Source organism: Octopus bimaculoides, chromosome 24 (assembly GCF_046866305.1).
Source record: "Octopus bimaculoides isolate indiv1 chromosome 24, ASM4686630v1, whole genome shotgun sequence".
Taxonomy (NCBI): Eukaryota; Metazoa; Mollusca; class Cephalopoda; order Octopoda; family Octopodidae; genus Octopus; species Octopus bimaculoides.
Window position 1 is genome coordinate 32,869,874 of NC_142951.1, and position 22,080 is coordinate 32,891,953.

The 22,080-nt window shown below is 38.7% G+C and overlaps 1 protein-coding gene across 8 annotated transcripts in view; it reads right to left on the reverse strand.

The window, feature by feature from the left end:
- Positions 1 to 22,080, reverse strand: part of LOC106880682 (protein numb-like) — a 182,233-nt gene that overhangs the window by 121,931 nt on the left and 38,222 nt on the right. The gene's annotated exons all lie outside the window — the stretch shown is intronic.

Here is a 22,080-nt window from a genome sequence, read left to right on the forward strand (position 1 = left end):
TACTACTACTACTACCACCAACAACAATTCATAGCTGCAAGTCATTGTCTCTCCTCTCACCGCCACCACCAGCACCACCACCTCCTCTTATTCACCAATCTTGTCGTCATCATCATAACCTCCAACATCATCTGAGCTGATTCTGCCCAATCATTACAATAACCACTGACAATACTACTACTACTACTACTACTACTGCAACTACTACTACGACGGCCACCACCACCACCGCCATCATCTCCATCGTTGGCTACATTATCACACCACCGACCACCACCACCACCACCGACCACCACCACTACCAATTTATAGATCTGTTCAGTTAGTAAATATAGAGCACTTACTTCCTGGCCGATGATTGTGTGTTGAACCATTTGCTGTTTCTATACTTCTATATTTCTCCATTGAATTGTAAAACAACAACAACAACAACAACAACAATAATAATAATGGTTTCAAATTTTGGCACAAGGCCAGTAAGTTTGTGGTTGGGTTGAGGTGGGGGTCCTAGTTGATTACATCGACCCCAGTGCTCAACTGGTAATTATTTTACTCATTCCTTAAGGATGAAAGGCAAAGTTGGACATTGGCAGAATCGTTAGCACACCAGGCGAAATGCTTAGCGGTATTTCGTCTGTCTTTACGTTCTGAGTTCAAATTCTGCCAAGGTCGACTTTGCCTTACATCCTTTCGGGGTCGATAAATTAAGTACCAGTTACACATTGGGGTCGATGTAATCGACTTAATCCCTTCGTCTGTCCTTGTTTGTCCCCTCTATGTTTAGCCCCTTGTGGGCAATAAAGAAATAAGAACTTGAACTCAGACTGGAAAGACAGGTGAAATGCCGCCAAGCATTTTGCCTGGTGCTGTAAAGGATTCTGCCAGTTCAACACCTTAATAATGGTTTCAAATTCTGTCACAAGGGCATCCATTTTGATGGAGAGGGGACCAGTCGATTACATCGACCCCAGTGTCCCACTGGTACTTAATTTATCAACCCTGAAAGGATGAAAGGCAAAATTGACCTCAGCGGAATCTGAACTCTCATCATCATCATAATCCTTTAGCGTCCACTTTCCATGCTGGCATGGGTTTGACGGTTTGACTGGAGACTGGCAAGCCAGGAGGTCGCACCAGGCTCCAATCTGATCTGGCAATGTTTCTACAGCTGGATGCCCTTCCTGACGCCAACCACTCCGAGAGTGTAGTGGGTGCTTTTTATGTGCCACCGGCACAGGAGCCAGTCAGGCAGGCCTGGCATTGATCATGTTTGGCTAGTGCTTTTTACATGCCACCAGCACAGGAGCCAGTGACAGAGCACTGGTCACAGCTATGATATTGGTTTTACTTGACTCAACAGGTCTTCTCAAGCATATCACATGCTTTTACAAAACATGATCAGTGAGATAGCATGTTTCTATGAGAAATGATGGGAAAGCAAAACTGTATTTGTATTTATGTGTCTGTGTGTCTGTACATATATAAATATGTATGTATGAAACCATCTGTTGTAATAATTGCCCTTGTGGAATAATTAATATCTGAGGTTACCATGGCTACAATTGAATGTATCCAACAATTTAGAAATATCGTTGGTAAAATATTCCAATGAAAATATCGTCTACACACACATAATGGAGTTGATGTTTGTCCTCCAGGTATGGGTGGAGAGAGAACAGTATTAAACCTCAGCAGTGTTGCCAAGATCAGCTGCCCAACACATGCTAACCTCTCACATGAAGATGTGGAAACGGAGGACGACTGCTACCAACGAATTATTGTTCAGAACACACAGCTTATTATGTGTGTGTGTGTGTGTGTGTGTGTGTGTGTGTGCATATATACATATGTTTGCATGTATATATGTGTGTGTGTGTATGTATGTATGCATATACATGATATATACATATGTATGTACTCGTGAATATATATATGTACACACACACACACACACACACACATATGCTGAGGTCCACAATTAAATGGTTTGAAATAACTTGGAAAAAAAAAAAAAAGAGAAAATAAAAGATGAGAATAGTGATGATGATGATGATGCTGTTGAAGATAAAGGTGATTGTTATGATGATGATCATAATGATGGTGATGGTGATTTCTTGACAAGAACGGTAATAACAATAGCAATAATTTCAAACAGAGGCATCAGACATTTCTTTGTATGTGTGTTGATTTAATTGGCCCCAAGACTTGATGGTACGTTTTCCAATGACCCTTGCAGAGGCGAAAGGCAAGCCGACTTTGGCAGAACTTGAACACAAAACGGAAAAAAGAGATCACACAAAATAGCACAAGGGTGCTGAATTTGAACTCAGAACATAACAGCAGATGAAACACCGCTAAGTATTTCGCCTGGCATGCTAATGATTCTGCCAGCTCACCGCCATGTTATATAAAACTGGTAAATACTTCATTAATTAATAAAATAAAAAAAAACAAGGCAAATATTAAAAAAAAAAAAATTACATCTGTTATTTTTTTTTCTTCTTTACAATAAAAAAAAAAACAATTTAAAATTTCCTCCTACAACATTCCAACAAGTGGTGTGGTGTTAAGTAACTATGGTAACATTGTTTGCAGTTGTTAGAGTATATCTGCACATATGGGAGTTATACAGTGGTGTGCATGCCACTCTGTCAGTCTCTATGAGTGTATACAGGCATGTATCTATGTATGTATGTAGGAGCATGTCTATGTATGAGTGAGCTTTCAAGTTTGCATGTGTGGGATCATGTGAGTGTGAGTGTGAGTGTGGGCGCATGTGAGTGTGAGTGTGAGTGTGGGCGCATGTGAGCAAAGAAGATTTTATCTGTATCTGTGAGAGTTTTTGTTTTAAAGTGTGTGATTGTTTCTAGATGTGTGTGCGTGTGTGTGTGTTTGTAGGTGTATAAGACCATGCGACTATATTGTGGGAATGTGTATATGTATGTAAATGTATGTGTGAACATTAGGAGTCTGTATCTGGATGTGTGAGAGAGAGAGAGAGTGTGTGTATGTGGGTGTGTATGTTTGTGTAAGAGTGTTCATCATTTATTTACTTCCGATAAATAAATAAATAAATAAATAAAAACACTAAACCACACTCAACCCCCGTCTTCCCCCCCTCACTCCAACCCTGCCCACCCCCACTACCCTCCTCCACCATCACATTCTATCCTGGTGGACTCTTGATATATTGGCCCAGTTACCATTTAGTACGGGCGAGGTGTGTGTGTGTCTGTGTGTGTGTGTGTCTGTGTGTGTGTGTGTCTGTGTGTGTGTGTGTGTCTGTGTGTGTGTCTGTGTGTGTGTGTGTGTCTGTTTGTTAGTGTTACACACGACCGACCAACAAACCCAACTGTACACAGCCTTGTCTACATTATCAAACTATTGATTCAACAAACATCTATCCAACTGGTATAGGCTAACACTCCAAAGTAAATAGTCATCATCGTCATCATCGTCATCGTCATCATCGTCATCGTCATCATCGTCATCGTCATACATATGCCTTTCCATACCTGCTTGGCTTGGATGGATCTTGTCCAGCAATTTGTCTCCCAGCTTGTTATCCTCACCCCCCATTAGCCAGCCTTCACCACCTCTGCGCCACGTCTTCTCAAGGCTTCCCCTTCAAGAGGTCTCTCTCTCCACTACGATAGCCTGGCACTTCGGTTTCCTATCCTCCTCCTCCTCCATACACATCACATGTCTCTTGCATACCGCTTGTCTTATCACACCCTGTGGTTTTTCTCTTATTTCCTTCCAGCCCTTCACAAGTCCTTTACATTCAATGCCTTACGTTTAGCTACCACGTAACATCACACACAATCTGCCCTTCATTCGAAGAGAGAAACCCTTTGTTGCCATTGTTTCAGAAAATCCATCTCCGCTACTAATCTGGTTACCTAGGTAACAGGAGCTATCAATTTTGTCAAGACTATCCTGCAAGTATTTGAAGGAATATATTTTATGGGTGTTCTTACTGCTAACTCTGATCAGGAGTACAAGCACTTGTCAGGGCCCCAGTTGTGGGTTGATTAGTATTTTACAGAATTGCCTCCAGAAAAAAGGTCAATGTACTTATCTTTTATCTTTTACTTGTTTCAATCATTGGACAGAGACCATGCTGGGGCACCACACTGAAAGGTTACATCAAACTAACTGAACCCCAATATGTTTACTTTTTAAAACCCGGAACATATTCTAGGGGCCACTTTGGCTGATCAGCTAAGTTACAGGAACATAAGCAAGCCAACACCGGTTGTCATGAGGTGGTGGTGGTGGGGGGGGAGAACACAAACAAACCAACACACAAATGGGCTCCTTCAGTTTCTGTCTAGCAAATCCACTCACAAGGCTTTGATTGGCCCGGGGCTATAGTAAAGACGCTTGCCAAAGGTATCATGCGCAAGGATTGAAATGGGAACCAGAACTGTGTGCTAAAAAGGCGGTGAGCTGGCAGAAACATTAACACGTCTGACGTTACGTTCTGAGTTCAAATTCTGCCAAGGTCGATTCTGCCTTTCATCCTTTCGGGGTCGATAAATTAAGTACCAGTTGAATACTGGGGTCGATGTAATCGACTTAGTCCTTTTGTCTGTCCTTGTTTGTCCCCTCTATGTTTAGCCCCTTGTGGGCAACAAAGAAATAAGAAGGTTGCCTCTTACTACACAGTCACACCAACACACACACACACATTATAAAATACATTGCTATGTATAATATATATATATATAATGTAAGCAAACATATGTAATAAAATGTTATTTCTTAAGTTTAGTATTGAATATATGTGTGTGCATATACATATGCGCATGCACACACACGTGTGTGTGTGTATACAGCTTGTGGGGAAAACAATCTAATTTGCAGTCTGATGATGGCTTTCAAACTCAAATTTTAAAACTTCAAAGTAACTGTCAACTTTTTCCTCATAAAAATAAAATGAATATGTTACTCAATTGAAAGGCACTGAATGGCCCTTCGGTTTAATGTCAGACTTGTTTTTACATACAACTACACATAAAAACAACCATTTACATATATCTATATCTATATGTGTGTGTGTGTATATACATATACATATATATATATATATATATATATATATATATATATATATATATATATATATAATGTTTCAGGAGGTGGCGGGGGGCAATTTCAAAGAAGCTATGTCTGTTCGTTTCGAATAAAGAACTCAAAGAGTCAATAAATATTTAATCCATAATCATTAGTTTGACAAAATGTTTTTTTTTCAAACTAATGATTATGGATTAAATGTATATATATAAACACATACACATAAGTATGGTTGTGATAGGTGCAGGTATGGCTGTGTACTAAGAGGTTTGCTTTCCAACCGCATAGTTCCTAGTTCAATCCCACTGTGTGGAACTATATATATATATATATATATATATATATATATATATACATAGATACATACATTTATATATACATTTATATCATTGTTTTTATGCAAAAAAGTATTTAAGTCCAAAACATTGCTTTTTCAGAGAAAGAAAAAATAGTTCCACCATTCCATAGCAAAACTGTTGTTCTACACTTTGACAATTTTTGACATCTTGGCATCTGAAGCAGCTGGAGATACAACAGTTTGACCAAAAGAACTGGCTATTGCAAGCAAAAATGAATATTGAAAACAAATGCATTTGGCCAAATTTGGACATACGTCCGTTTAACATAATAGCAACAATATATATATATATATATATATATATATATATATATATATATATAATGTATGTGTGATGCAAGGAAATACATTTAACAAAATATATAATTATATTTAAGTTGTTTTACTCCATAACACCACAGTGGTGAGCTGGAGGGGTGAGTATATGAAATACTGCTACTACTGCTACTACTACTACTACTACTACTACTACTACAGCTGCTGTTGTAATTCTTCCTGTCTTCTCTCCCTTCCTGTATCCCTACTCAATGTTAATAGCCTTGATGTTTCATTTGTTTTAAAGAGATTTAATCCATATGAGAGAGAGAGTTATTGTGAGAGCCGGTGAAAGAACAAAAGGGAAGAGAGGGTGAAAGAGTGTGGGAGAGACAGACAGGTAGACAGAGGAATGGAGAGTGGGAGAGAGAGAGAGACAGGAAAAAACTGAATGAATTGGTAGCACATGGGACAATAATGAAGTAAACAGCTAAAAAGAAAGAAAGAAAAAATGGACCAAAAGAAATCAAAAAGATGTAAAAAAGAGAAAAATATTAATTAAATTTACAAATGAAATAAAATAACGAGAATAAAAATGAGTAACATGTTAGAAGAGTGACACTTGTAGGAGATAGGAACAATGACTGAACACACACACATCAACACATGTACATGGTATAACACACCAATAAACACACGTTGATATGCACATGAACACACATACACAGATATACACATAAATACACATTCATATGCACATGCACATACACACGTGTACATTGCTATAGGCATGTGTACACACTGATGTACACGTGCAGGCACATACACACACATTAATATACACACGAAGATTGATCACTCAACATACCCACAAATACAAGCATACACAACCACACAACCACTATCGTTAAAGGCACAAAACTGCATTTGACTCACTGGCTGATAATTGATGAGGAGTTGAGGACTTTTTGTATCTGATTTCCATTTGTTTATGCATTTACTATACATTTTTCAATGTGTATACCTACATACATACATATATATAAGGATTTACTTTTCGTAATGAGATAAAAAAAACCAAGGCTGTGTATAATATAGAACATTTATAAATAGAAGGTCTTACAGCTGTTTCAAGGAAATTTTGTTATATCCCTTCATCGGAGACGGTGTGAGTAAATCCTTATATATAAGTAAACCCTTATATTCACACTCTGATATATGACCTCCGTTGGACCCCGTATTCGCATAATCACCGAACCTGGAGCTTAACTGTGGTCTATCCATAGCACTTACTCAGCATTACCTGAAACCTCTGGGTCTAATTCACATCACTATTGCTCATAACCTATATATATATATATATATATATATATATATAGTTTTAGGGAAAATAACCAATTTTCAAGAACTCATCGATGAAAATCCACTATCACATATAGAAAAATTAATAATTAAAAGCACAATAAATGAGTATAATATAAAGTAAAGTAAATATCATAAGATAAATATAATATTATATTATATTATATTATATTTATCTTATGATATTTACTTTACTTTATATTATACTCATTTATTGTGCTTTTAATTATTAATTTTTCTATATGTGATAGTGGATTTTCATCGATGAGTTCTTGAAAATTGGTTATTTTCCCTAAAACTATATATATTTTATATATACTTTATCTATAAGGCTCAATTTAATTTTAATTTTTTATAAATTGATTTTAATTGAGTTTTTTACCTGTAATTTTGGATTTTGTCACTAATAATATTATATATATATATATATATATATGTAGGACAGACAAAGGGATTAAGTCAATTAGATCGACCCTGATAGGATGAAAGGCAAAGTCGACCTCGGCAGAATTTGAACTCAGAATGTAACGGCAGACGAAATGCCGCTAAGCATTTCGCCTGGTGTCCTAACGATTCTGCCAGTTCACCGTCCTATGTCTGCATTCCCAATAATACAAAAAAGGTCACAAGCTGGCAAAGTCATTAGCACATCGGGCGAAATGCTTAGCGGTGTTTCGTCTGTCTTTATGTTCTGAGCTCAAATTCCGCCGAGGTCGATTTTGCCTTTCATCCTTTCGGGGGTTGATAAATTAAGTACCAGCTGCATACTGAGGGCGATTTAATGAACTGGCCCCCTTGGAAGTCATTTGGGGTTTCTCGGGATGGGAGGACATCATAGTGGGTTTGGGAGAAAGTAGTTTATTTCATGTATTTGAGATACTGCATTGCGGCTGCCAGTGGTATTATGACTGTATGGGCTTTGCTCTCCTGCTCTGTGACTCCCATAACACTTTGCATTCCAAGACTCGTTAATTCTCGGCTACACCACTGCTTATTAGTCTCTGGTCACGTGATTGCACAAGCTCATCTGTGACTGGTGTGCTAGAATGAGTGTGGTGCTGCATTACATTGTGTATCACTGTGTCGCTTAGTGCACTAAGTGCTGTGTTGCAAAGATGGGTGTGGTATTTGCCAGTGCATTGTTAAGTTGTTTAATTCAGTGTTGTTGCAGCTATTATCTTGCAATAGGCTGGAAAAACAGAATAACAATGCTATAGTACTGGAAAACCCAAAAGCCCAAAGACACTTGCTGTCGGGAATCAAGCCCATGGCTCACTTGTTAGGGTGTCAGGCCTGCAATCATGGTTATTCATGACTGAAGGGGGGTATTTATCCTTTACCTGGACATACACTGTATCATGAGTAACTTTGCCCAAGATCATTCGGACAGAAAGTGTGGAGGGAAAGAGAGTAAGAAGGTGCCAAAAGATATTTGTGGACAGACATCATCAAACAAAGGGATTGGAAACAGCAGAATCTGAGCAAGGTAGCTCCTGGGTACAGGGAGGGCACCTGGCTGGCTTGGTGGTGAAATAGCACGGCACTCATCACCCTGGGATGGAGAGAGAGAGAAAAGAAACAAAAAACAAGAGAGGAGGTTGCATAATCAACTATTTATTCTTTTACTTGTTTAAGTCATTTGACTGTGGCCATGCTGGAGCACCTAGTACTTTTTTTCTCTCGGTCTCTTTTGCTGAACTGCTAAGTTACGGGGACGTAAATACACCAACATCAGTTGTCAAGCAATGTTGAGGGGACAAACATAGACACACAAACACACACACACATACATATATATATATATATATGCAACGGGCTTCTTTCAGTTTCCATGTACCAAATCCACTCACACGGCTTTGGTCGGCCCGAGGCTATAGTAGAAGACACTTGCCCAAGGTGCCACACAGTAGGACTGAACCCGGAACCATGGTGGTCGGTAAACAAGCTACTTACCACACAGCCACTTCTGTGCCTATTTAATAAAACTTCTAACCCATGACAGCTAAAGCCCTGTGCCATTACCACCACCACATATAATACTCAAGCCCCTGCTTCTTGCAGTTCTAGGCCTTTGCAGTGTGTTCCATCAGTGGAAACAAAATGCTCGATTATCTCCCCTTTGGAAAAAAACAGGAATTGAGTGAATGACGGAATTTCCCCCGTTTCTGCAACACAACAGCAGCAACAGGGAGCGAATTCCACTTGATGAGTTTGTCCATGATAAATGCCACATGTTACATCATCAACATTAAAATGTGCATAATTATCAGAATTACAATATAAGCCATTGTAGAAAAGATCTTCTTTTTATATTTTCTTTGACACGGAAAAACAAAATGAAAACAAAAAGATGCAATGATGACGACAAAGATGATGACCATAAATGACAACACAACCTCGTTGCTGATGTCCACAATGATAATGAGTCATAGAAGATGTTGGAAAGAAGTTACAAAGATAATTGAAGCACTAAAGACAGGGAAGCTGAACAAGTGGTCGTGTCTTAAGAACAGCAGCAGCAGCGGAGGAGGAGGAGGAGGAGGTGATGCGATGGGAGGAAGAGAGGGATCGGATCAATGGTGGGGGACGGTGGAGGTGAAGTGACCGTGGCTGCAGTATTTATGATGGTGGTGGTGGTGGTGGTGGTGGTGTTGCGTTGAGATTTACTGCAGTTTAACAAGACATCCAACTGGTGTGTGGGTTTTGGGAGGTAGATACTGAAACAAACGAGTGTCTATGTGGGTGACTGACCTGTTAAAAATAGCAGCTAAAACATCCTTCCAACTGCAAGTTACAAGAAAGGTATATTAGGCAATTTTGTCCAAGATACACCATGTCCAAGAAAGTTACCGCGATGGCTCTGGCTGGAACATCTTTTAATTCAGGTTTATTAGGGGCTTTGAACAACAGTAACACCAACAGGCAGTGGATGTATAACATGGGATTAGGATTAATGGACCAGAATGTGGAACAAGAGCAGGAAATGGAAGTAGGCAAGAATGTAGGGAAAAGGCCGGAATTTGGAAATAAGCCAAAGAGTAGAAGTAGTGGGCTGGAATGTGGAAATGTGCCACAATCCAAAGTAGGAATCACATGGTTTTTACAATGATATACAGTGCTAAGATCAAGAGGCAGGCAAAGAATCCAGTAGATGGACAATCATCATCATTGTTTAACATCTGTTTTCCATGCTGGCATGTGTTGGACGGTTTGACTGAGGTCTGGAGAGCCAGCGGCTGCACCAGGCTCTGGACAAGAGTGGCAAGGTAGTTGGAGAACTCGTGCTTGACGATGGCAGTACCTAACCACTGTACTGGTTTACAGTGAGGAGGTATGAGTTGGAGAAAGACTTACATAACTCAACTACTGACTAAACATATTAAGGAAGGTACCCCGGTTTGAAACAAACCCCACAGTGCAAGCTCTGTGTTAGTCTTAATAGCGAAATGACAATGACACAGATCACAGTTTGGGGAAATAAGATCAACTGAAGGTTCTGAGTTCAACCCTGCCACTAAAGGCAGCATTTCAAAACCAGCAGGAGGATACCCAGGAGTCATGACCGAGGTGAGTCTGATCCCTCCCGAGGGTGTCAGGAACTAACGGGCTGAAACACTTGCTTAACTGGAGCCCTTCCTCTGAAGATTTCTCCTGCTCTCTGCTACCCCTGTCACCCTGTCACCCTGTCACCACTTACACACAAACTGGACAAAAGTTGTGTCCAGTATTTTGATGCTGTTGACTTAGCTGTTTGTGATTCCTTAGACCGCAACATAGTGACAAATGATAAGAGTGATGGTGGTGGAGACGGTGGTTAACAGTGATGGTGGGGGAAGGTGCGAAGGAGGTCTGTAATGATGGCGGCGGCGGCGGTGGTGGTGGTGATGGCGTTTAGGTTGGTTAATGGTGCCAGTGTACACAGTATCAATGAGGTGATAACCGGGATGGAAGGAAATGGTGGTGCTGTCTGCTAGAAAGATAATTAATATGGATTTTGTTTGAAGCTCAGAGTAGCGAATGTGCAAATGAATGAATCATCAACTTCAGATGAATAAATCATATATACATGTATTGAATCCAAACGTGTGTGTCTGTGCGTGTGTGTGTGTTTGCACGTACACATAGAGTTAGATAGATAATCATTGTTTTAACATTCACTTCTCCATTCTTGCAAGGGTCAGATGGAATTTGAAGCAGATTTTCTATGGCTGGATACCCTTCTCATTACCAACCCTCACCTGTTTTCAAAAGCAAGGCCCCGTTTCCTTAAGACCAGACGACATGTCTCACAAAATTGTAAACGAAGGCCGCCATTTGTATGACGTTGATACTTCTTTACAAATATCATACAATGTCAAGGCAAGGAGACAGTAAGATGGACACACACACACACACGTGTGTATCATCATCATTTAATGTCCGTTGTCCATGCTGGCATGGGTTGGATGGTTTGACCAAAGCTGAAAAGCTGGGGAGCTGCACCAGACTCCAGTCTGTTTTGGCAGGGTTGCTATAGCTGGATGCCCTTCCTAACACCAACCACTTTACGGAGTGTACTGGGTGCCTTTATGTAGCACTGCCATGAGTGCTTTTCACCACCTGAGGGACCAATCTAAACACTTCTGCTGCAGAATACAGCAAGGCCCCAGGTATCTCGGTCCTCTCTCTCATCATCATCATCATCATCATCGTTTAACATCCGCTTTCCATGGGTTGGACGATTTGACTGAGGACTGGTGAAACCGGATGGCAACACCAGGCTCCAATCTAAATTTGGCAGAGTTTCTACAGCTGGATGCCCTTATATATATATACATATATATATATATATAATTTATTTTAAATCTCTGAGCAAGGTCCATTCACAAGGCTTTGGGCAGCCTATATAGTAAAAGGGAGTTGCTCAAGGCACCAGAGCATGAAACTGCACCTGAAACTGTGTGGTTGCAAAGTAAACTTTTTAGCAACACCGACATGCTTTAGATAATCATAGCTGACATGTTGGTTGGTTGGTTTCTTCAGTCACACTGTACAGTATATAGAGAGGGTGAAAGAGAGAGAGAGAGTGAAAGAGATAGAGTTAAAGTAAGAGGTACAAATGTAATGATGACAGTGTATGGGGAATGTAGAGGGGGGGGGGTGCAAAGGAAATGGTAAAAGAAAGAAAAAAGAGACAAGGCAAAAGAAATGGAAGAGAGAGAGAGAGAGAGAAACAGCAATGAAACAAAATAAAGGAAATGAGAGACAAGGAAAGAAGGAGAAGTAAAAGAGAGAAAACAAAAAGTTGTAAAGAAATGAAGAGAGGAAAATGAGACAAAAGAAAAAAAAATGTTAAAAGGACAAAGAAAAAAAGAAAGAAAGAGGAGAAAAGAAAGTTGAGGAGAAAAGAAAGTTGAGGAGAAAAGAAAGTTGAGGAGAAAGGAAAGAGCCTTATTGCCTTCCACCAAAAAAGTACTTATAAAAACAACAATGCAAACAAAAAATAAAAAAATAAATGTAACTAGCAATGAATGCAATTAAGACAGAGAAAGATTGTCTGTCTGTGTGTCTGTTTGCTGTGTGTTTGGTTGTGTGTGTGTGTGTGTGTGAGAGAGAGAGAGAGAGAGAGAGAGAGAGAGAGAGAGAGTGTTACAAGTGTAAAGTTTGACAGAGTGTGACTAACTGACATGGTAGAAACCTTGTAATGTTTGGTAAAACACTGGGAATTATAGAGCCAGAGAGAGATAAGACTGCTGTTTGTGGCGGTGGTGGAATTGGCGAGGAGAATTTGTGGTTTAGAGGCTGACATAGTAGCTAAACAACACTGCACTGAACTGAACTGTTAACTTTGTTGCACCATGGACAGGTTTCAAGCAAGACAATTTTCCCAAGAACTGGAGAAATCATTTGCTTCACAAAACACAAAGTGCTTAATATATATAATTTGATTATTAGATATGCATAGCACTTTGGGCAAGTGTCTTCTACTATAGCCTCCTCAGGCAACCAAATCCTTGAGAGTGGATTTGGTACATGGAAACTCCTGCCAAACAGGAACGTGAAACTCTGAGTAACAGTTTTTGTGATGTCTTTGCAGCTTTATTTATAAAGCATATTACTCTACCTCCAGTATTCGAGTACTATTTTTCCCACCTTGTTTCGCATTTATGTGCCTACTCTGGTATATATATATATATATATATATATATATAGAGAGAGAGAGAGAGAGAGAGTACAGATGTTGTATACTAAGAAGGAGGCAGTCAGAATATTGGACAATTCTTTATTAGCGCTTTCATTTGTTTAACCAAACCCTTCAAGATCACATATATATATATGTGTGTTTGTCTCCCACCACTGCTTGACAGCTGGTGTTGGTGTGTTTACATCCCTGTAATTTAGCATCTCGGCAAAAGGGACTCATAGAAGAAGTACTAGGTTTTAAAAAAAAAAAAAAAAAGAGAAGGTATCGGTGTCAATTCATTCAACTAAATATTCTTCAAGGCACTGCCCCAGCCTGGCCTTAGGTTATATAAGACCACATGTATGGTACATATATAATGCCGAGAGAACCTTGAAGACTGCGATAAAGCAGAAATAAAATTTTAAAATTTGTTTCTCTGCAGCCCAGTATCAAATGATCCACGGCCTGGTGCTGGCCCACGGCCCCCCATGGCTGGGTCCCCCCTGCTGTTCATCCTATTGTCATAACAGCTAAATAACACTGTACTCCACTGTACTCCACTGTACTCTACTGTACTTGTCACATACTTGATGGAATCACAAGCTTTTAAGAAAGATTTTTACAAAACGCCAAATACTTGACAGATTTAATGATGGTTTGATGGTGGTGGATGTTTAAAGAATGGGGAAAGGTAAAGTTGGTGGTGGTGGTGGTGGTGATGGTTGTGGTAGTGGTGGTGAATGTTTAAAGAATGGAGAAAGGTAAGGTGGATAGTGGTGGTGATGGTGGCAAAGTGGGAGAAAGGAGAAAATATTTAAATACCTGTGAGTGGCCTTTTTGTTTGTTTGTTTGTTTGTTTGTGTTACTTAATCCCAGTCCCCCCCCCCCCCCCCTCCCGCTGCTTCATTTTATTTTATATTGAGAAAATGATTGATGAAATAGAAAAGTGGATATAGTAAGTAGTAAGACAGTGATGTGTGATGTGGGATGTAGGGAGGAGGGGGAGAGGGTGGAGATGTGTGAGGAGAAAGAGGAAGAGGGTGAGGATGTGTGTGAGAGGAGGACAGAAAGAAAGACTGATGGTGAGAGAAAGTGAGGGGTGGTATGTGAGAAAGACAGAGAAGGATGTAGAGTGTGTGAGAGAGAGTGAGAGAGGGTGGTGATGGTATAAGAGAAAAAGAGAGATAAGGAAAAGAGAGACAGAAATAGGATGATTGTGTACATGTATGTGAGAGAAAGAGAAAATGAAAGCAAGAATACAGTGAGAGAGAGAAAGAAAGGTAGATCATGTGTGAGGAGGGAGAGAGAGAGAGAGAGAGAGAGCAAGACAGAGATAATGAAAGAGAAAAGGGGAGGTCAAGTGTGAGAAGAGTAGAGAGGGTGAGAGAGTACAGTGTGTGTGTGTGAGAAAGAAAGAAAGAAGGATGGTGTGGTTAGAGATATAGAGAACAAAAAAAGAGAGAAAGGGATAAAAAAACCAAGTGACAAAGAGAAAATGGGAGAGAATGAAGTGGAGAGAAACAGAGAGAGAGAAAGGGAAAGAGAGAGAAAGAAAAGAGAGTGAGTAAAGAGTATAAATAAACAAAGAATTAAAGGTAATAAAATTTACAAAAAAAAAAAATCAGTGAAAAAACGGCAGTTTTCTAATTAAACCTTGGTGAATACAAGTATAAAGTTTGTTGATTTAAGGAAAACAAACAGGTGAAAATAATAACAATAACTATAGCCCCAGTGAAGCAGGAAAGGGGTTGGAAATGGAGTCAAATTTACAATTTGTTTGAGTGATTTAGTCGGTTTCAAAAATTCAAAAATTTTTTTTATTTTTCATTGAAAATCTTAAAAAAAAAAACCAGAAAAGGAAAAAAATCTTAAAAAAAAAACTTGAAAATTAAATTGGAAACCATTTTCCATTCTCTATTGAATAATCTGTGTGTTTGTATGTGTATGTGTGTGTGTGTGTGTGTGTGTGTGAGAGTTTGTGTGGAAGGTTGGGGGTATGGTGTGGGGTGAGGTGTCGGTAATTGGCAAGTTATTTCAAACAGATGTTTATTATTGAAAAAGAATATCTGAGGTTATTTTGAGAATATCTGGGGTTATTTTGTGAGCAGGGAACACTTGGCATGTGTGTGAGTGTGTGTGTGCATGAACATAAATACACATGTAATATATTATACATATATGTATGTATGTATGTATGTATGTATGTATGAAATTCTGTTTTGGAATTGGTTCCTGGAGCACAGACATAAGGCTATAAATGATGCCATGTAAATATTGCGTTGAAAAACCCTTTGGATAGAGAAAGCCAAAGGTTGCCTTCGAGTTTTTCGATTTAAAAGGGTTTCTAAACCCAATATTTATATACTGTTATTTACAACTATATGATGTCTGTGATAGCAATCTCAAAACAATAATTTCATGTTTTCTCAAAAATTAATTAATTCTTATGACATCAACAATACAGACACACACACGTTCTTTTACTCGTTTCAGCCATTTGACTGAGGCCATGCTGGAGCATCGCCTTTAGTCGAACAAATCGACCCCGGGACTTATTCTTTCTAAGCCTAGTACTTATTCTATCGGTCTCATTTGCTATGTTACAGGGATATAAACATACTAACATCAGTTGTCAAGCGATAGCGGGGGGACAAACACAGACAGACACACAAATATATACATATATATATATATATATATATATATATATATATATATATGATGGGCTTCTTTCAGTTTCCGTCTACCAAATCCACTCATGAGGCTTTGGTCAGCCTGAGGCTATAGTAGAAGACACCTGCCCAAGGTGCCATGCTGTGGAACTGAACCCGGAATCATGGTGGTTGGGAAGCAAGCTTCTTACCACTTTTACACCTATATATTTGAAAAAAAAAAATGAATATTTGTAAAAAATGAATAATAATGGCTTTTCTCTTAATTTTTACTCTTTAATAATTAGATGTTTATGAATTATTAGGTGTGGAAATATGAACAGAGAAGCCGTGTCTATACATTTTTTCAAATATACATTACTGTACCAAGGACTTTCTATTTCTAATTCTACTACAAACATACAGACATATATAAATAATTATATCATATATATATATATATATATATATATATATATATATATATATATATAAACAAAGAGAGAGAGGGAGGAACAAGGTACAATCAAGCAGTGATATGCAATGCATATATGTAGCCCTACAAACAGCTGTAAGAGGCTAACCCAAATCATATTCTGCTAATTTTTAGAGGGATGGGGGAGGGGGCTACTTCTTTTTCTGTTTTTCCTGCTGTAGAGGATGTACACCTAACATCTTACCTAACCAAATAAGATGAAGGAATTATATAGTTTGTTAAGCAAAAGCTGAAACATCAAAGTGTGGGGACACAGCGGTGATGTTATGCAACATTCATTTGTAAATATGGTGGGGAGGGGGGCGAGGGAAGCGGAGGAAGCGGAAGGGGGCGAGGGAAGCGGAGGGGTGGTGGTCATCAAGGTGTTCCCGGTCCCTAAGTCAACGAACCTTTACGTGTTGGGTTTCATATTTTAGCGATTCATGAAACAATGTCAGTCAAAATCAAATCTGACAAGATTTGAATTCGGAATCGATATAAACCAAAGTAAAAGCTGTTAAGAGCAACTTTATTATGGCAAGGAATTTTGTTTGATGCACTAATGAGTGTCTGATCTGTAAACATGAGTGAGCGTCAATGCTCATACGTTTCTTATAAATGTTAGTGATAGCAGTGAAGTGAATTGGTAGTTGTAGCTGAGAAAACCAACTCAACAGATGTTCTCCCCAGCTCTTGAATAGATACCCCTCAATACAATATCTATCTATCTATCTGTCTATCTATCTATCTATCTATCTATCTATTTAACTATCTATCTACACATATATATAAAGGGTAAAGACCCTCTACAGTCATGACTGACCATGGGATTGCCCCTAGAAAGTTCCCCTCCAAGGCACAAATCCAGACAAGGTTACTTATGGAAGACCAGCAGTCACCCACACATACCAGCCTCCCCTCTTCACGCCACTGATGTTATCCAAGGGAAAGGTAAAGGGGCCAATACAGCTTGGCACCAGTGACATCACAACTCATTTCTACAGCTGAGTGAACTGGAGCAACGTGAAATAAAGTGTCTTGCTCAAGAACACAACACGCAGCCCGGTCTGGAAATTGATGGTGATGCACAGTAGGACTGAACCTGAAACCATGTGGTAGGAAAGCAAGCTTCTTAACCACATGTCTGGCAATCGGGAAATATTGCCTTTCTTTGAAACAGGTGAGGGTTAGCAACAGGAAGAGCACCTGGCTGTAGAAAGTCTGCCACAACAAATTCTGTCTAACCCATGAAAACATGGAAATGTAGACATTAAGTGAGGATGATTATATATGTGTGTGCGTGCGTGCATATATATATATATATATATATATATATATATGCATGTATGTGTGTGTGCGTATATCTCAAAAATTAGGTTACAAATTTATTTCAATCATTTTAGCTATCTGCACTGCTAATGAGAAAAAAAAAGTACTAGAACTTTTCTTTCTTTTTTTTTCTCATTAGCTTTGAAGAAATCAAACATGATTGAAGCAAAATTATAAGGTGATATATATACAAACACACACACATGAATATGTATCATTGCATGTGTGTGTGTGTGTGTGTGCATATGTACACGTACACACACACACACATATACATATGCTTATATGTATATGCATATGTGTATTCATATCTGTGTGTTTGCATGTGTATAATATACGTATTCATGCATGCATATATATATACACTCACACGACCTGAAGCACAGCTTTTTATTTAGTTTGTGAATATGCTTGTGCTCACTCCCCCCTCACACACACAACTTTATATGCATACATACATACATACATACATATATACATACATAGTGTCATGTATGTATACACATACATACGCGCTCACTCATGTGCATATATATTCTTTGTCTCGGCTACAATCTACAATATTAAAATGCAATATAATATCAAACACAAGTTAAATATTGCCCACAGATGCTATTATCAAAAGCAGATTGGAACACAATAAAACAATGCAGCTCTATAGTTTCCTCTCCCATTGATACAAGCATGCTTTTAGCAAAACATTAATAAAACATTTTTTTTTTAGCCATAAATAATTCAGTGTTGAATGAGGTGAGTTCAGAATTCCTCTCATACATCTAGTAATTCAGCAGAAAAAAACCTACATACTTTTCCAATCATTGAAGATCTGCAGTAAAAGTTAGACTACATTTTGCTGAGGAGGTTTGATAAGACCTGAACATGTCCTCAATTGTCACTGTTCTGCACACAGATAATTCTCCCTTGCCATTCTGTTTGTTTTTTCTTTGTCTGGAAATAGTGTAGTTGGTATGGTATACTAAGTAGTGATAGGAAGGACACCTGCATTAAATTAAATTAATTAGCATTAAGGAAGACACCTGTAAATCTCCACATGGGAAAATGACTAAACTAATTTAAAATCTCATATTATGCAATATTTAATGTATTCACACACACATACACACACACAAACACACACTTGCATGCACACACACACACACAATTACAGCATGAATGGCAAATCTCAGTCATTCAAAACTACGCTTAAACATTTATGATTTGGGGTCGGAATGTTTGTTGCACCAACAGTGACTGGGTCATTGACACAGTTCTACTGCAACAGGGTCATATATAGGTTTCAGGGTTTTAAATGTGTGTGTATATATATATGTATATAAATAAAAAAAAAAAATTAATGGGACAGCTCTTCTAGCTTTCATTGCCTGGTGCTCTGGCCAAATCGTGGTCTCAGATGAAATTACTTGTCAGACAAGGACATCCCCACCTCTCTCTCTAAATGTGTGTGCGCATGTAGGCATGTAAACCCACATGTATGCATGCATGTACAACACTACAATGCTGTGTGTACATAGACCCACATTGCTGAACAATGCTCTAACATCAAACAAAAAACATACTGCTTATAAAGCCAAACCTATTCAATATACTAACCTCTATCACCCCCCCCCCCACCACCTCATGCCTAATCAGCCATCCTTCTCTACAATACAAAAATAGAACACACAGATATATATATATATATATACACATATATATTTGAAGAGGCTGTGAAAGGCTATCTAATAGTAAAAAAATCACACAATTTAATTAACATATTGCTATACAACTGGGCTTTCCTCTTCCTGGAAATAGCTGCTGCACCATCTTTGTTGCAATGCAATGCAGTCCCTGTATGAGAGAAGTTACAACGCATCATAATTAAATGAAACAATGGAGTTCATGGATGAGAGATATGTAGCTGTGGTGGACCGGCGGAGGGCTGGATGGAGAGGTGGATGCACCAAGATGAGGCAAGGGGTTAGTGGAGGGCCAGTTGGATAGAGAGCACAAACACACACAAGCAATTGAAGGTCAGCAACTCCAATTTCGAATAAACATCAAAACGCTTTTTATCACAAGCACCGCCAAGAATAGGTTTCCTACCCCCTGTTGGACAACAAGGGCAAGGGATCGGCTGAGTGGGGGGTAGCTGGCAGTAACATCATGATAATAGATGTTATATCAGTAAAAAAGGAAAAAAACAAACAAAAGATCCCCTTGGTCTAACTAACCCCTCTCTCTCTTTCTCTCTCTCTCTCTCCCCATCCTGGAATGAAACATATTTGTTTCCATTCCACGATGGGGTTTATTCTTTCCATTCTCTACAATTCTTCCTTGTAAATCGGAATACTTTTGACAAATTTTAGATATTAATCGAAGTATTAGCCCTTATAAACTATCTAAAGTTGTAGTCAGAGATATTGGTCGGGAGGGAGAACTTCAAAAGATGAGAAAAAGAAAAAAGTAAAAAAGAAAAAAATGTGAAACGCATAAAGAAAAAAAAAAAAACCTGAAGCTACTAATGTGATTGTTTCCTATTCAAAGAACGCTTCCTAATATTAATTTTTCTTTTTTTTTTGTCTTGTAAATTAAATTTTACATTATGTAATTGTTCTGGGGAAGGAATGGGGGTGGAGGTGGTGGTGGTAGATAAAAATATAGTTTCAGTAAAAAATAAATCATTTTGAATCGCAGCCTCTTGTTTCAGGATTAGAACTTGTTGCGGTGGGGAATTGTTTTGTCTCGTGGCTTTAAATATTGCAAAAATGATCACAATCACCTCTTTCATTATATATCATCATCATTGCCATCATTAACATTTAGTGTCCGTTTTCCATGCTAGCATGGATTGGACACACACACACACACACACACATATTCATATATATATATATATATATATATGATAGAAGCCATGATAGATCGTTGACCAAACACCATTCAATTTTTTTTCTCCTTGTCTTTCTCCGTATTCTTTCTGTTGAAGAGCGTAGCTCGAAACGTTAAAGACGTTCTCTATTCCCAAGCGTCAAACTAATACATCCTTTTGTTGTTTACACCACCTGTCCTCGTCTGTGGTTGTTTTTTTCGTACATTCTCCCATATATATATATATATATATATATATATATATATATATAGACACACGTTATATATGCACACACACACACACACACACACATATATATCAAATTTTACAAGGAAATAGTTGATGGTGACCTTAGCTTATCACTTGTCTTCAGACCGATGAGCCAAAACTTCAAAGTCACCAACAACATTTTCCTTGTAAAAGTGAATAAATATATCCTATCCTAAAAAGTATTGAGTGATCCTTCAGTTTAATCTTCAATCATTTTAATACATATCTTCACATAAAAACAAACATTAATACAAGTGTGTGTGTGTGTGTGTGTGTGTCTTGGGCCCTCGCTAATGGAGGCATAGGGGCACCATTGGGATACACTATGTACTTGTTTTCATGTCATGGTTATGAGCCAGAGCTTCGGCCTCCAAGCATGCACATTTGAATATCCATGCATATACTTAGAGGCAAGTGTTTTTCACATTCTATGTATTATATTCAAAACGAAACTCTGCCCCAGTTTAGGCACATTCATCAAATGCTTCATTGAGGACTAGATCCTCAGCGTTTAGAGTGGTTATAAGAGAAATCCAAGACAAGTTGATATGGAGATAACGGAGCAGATAAACACAATTAAGCTACACACACACACAAACACACGCACGCACATATATATATGTGGATGATGTTGGTATCACATAACTGGCACCTGTGCCGGTGGCATGTAAAAACCACCCAGTACACTCATGGAGTGGTTGGCATTAGGAACGATATCCAGCCTTAGAAACCATGCCAAATCAGATTGGAACCTGGTGCAGATCTCCAGCTTACCAGTTCCAGTCAAACTGCCTAACCCATGCCAGCATGGAATGAAGACACTAAATGATGATGATGATGATGAAATATGTGGAGCCTGGTGTCGCCTCCTGGTCCACCAGTCCTCAGTCAAATCGTCCAACCCATGCTAGCATGGAAAGCGGACGTTAAACAACGATGATGATGACACACACAGATGTATACACACACACACACATACACACACACACAAAGACATATTTCCTTATATATAGATATATATATGTCAAGCCTAATTGTGTATATCTGCATCACCATCTCTCTCTCTATATATATATATTCGCACACGCATATATTCGGTTAACTAGTTTTATGATCGGTTATTTTTCTATGTTGGCATGGGAAACCAGCAGAGAAACCAGTTTTGACACAGATACAGTAACAGAGTAGCTTTTCATAGGAATTAGTCTTTGACCATCAGCGCTGTTTCGCGTTGTGGCTTTTATGACCAGTTGCCTTTCATGGCGATGG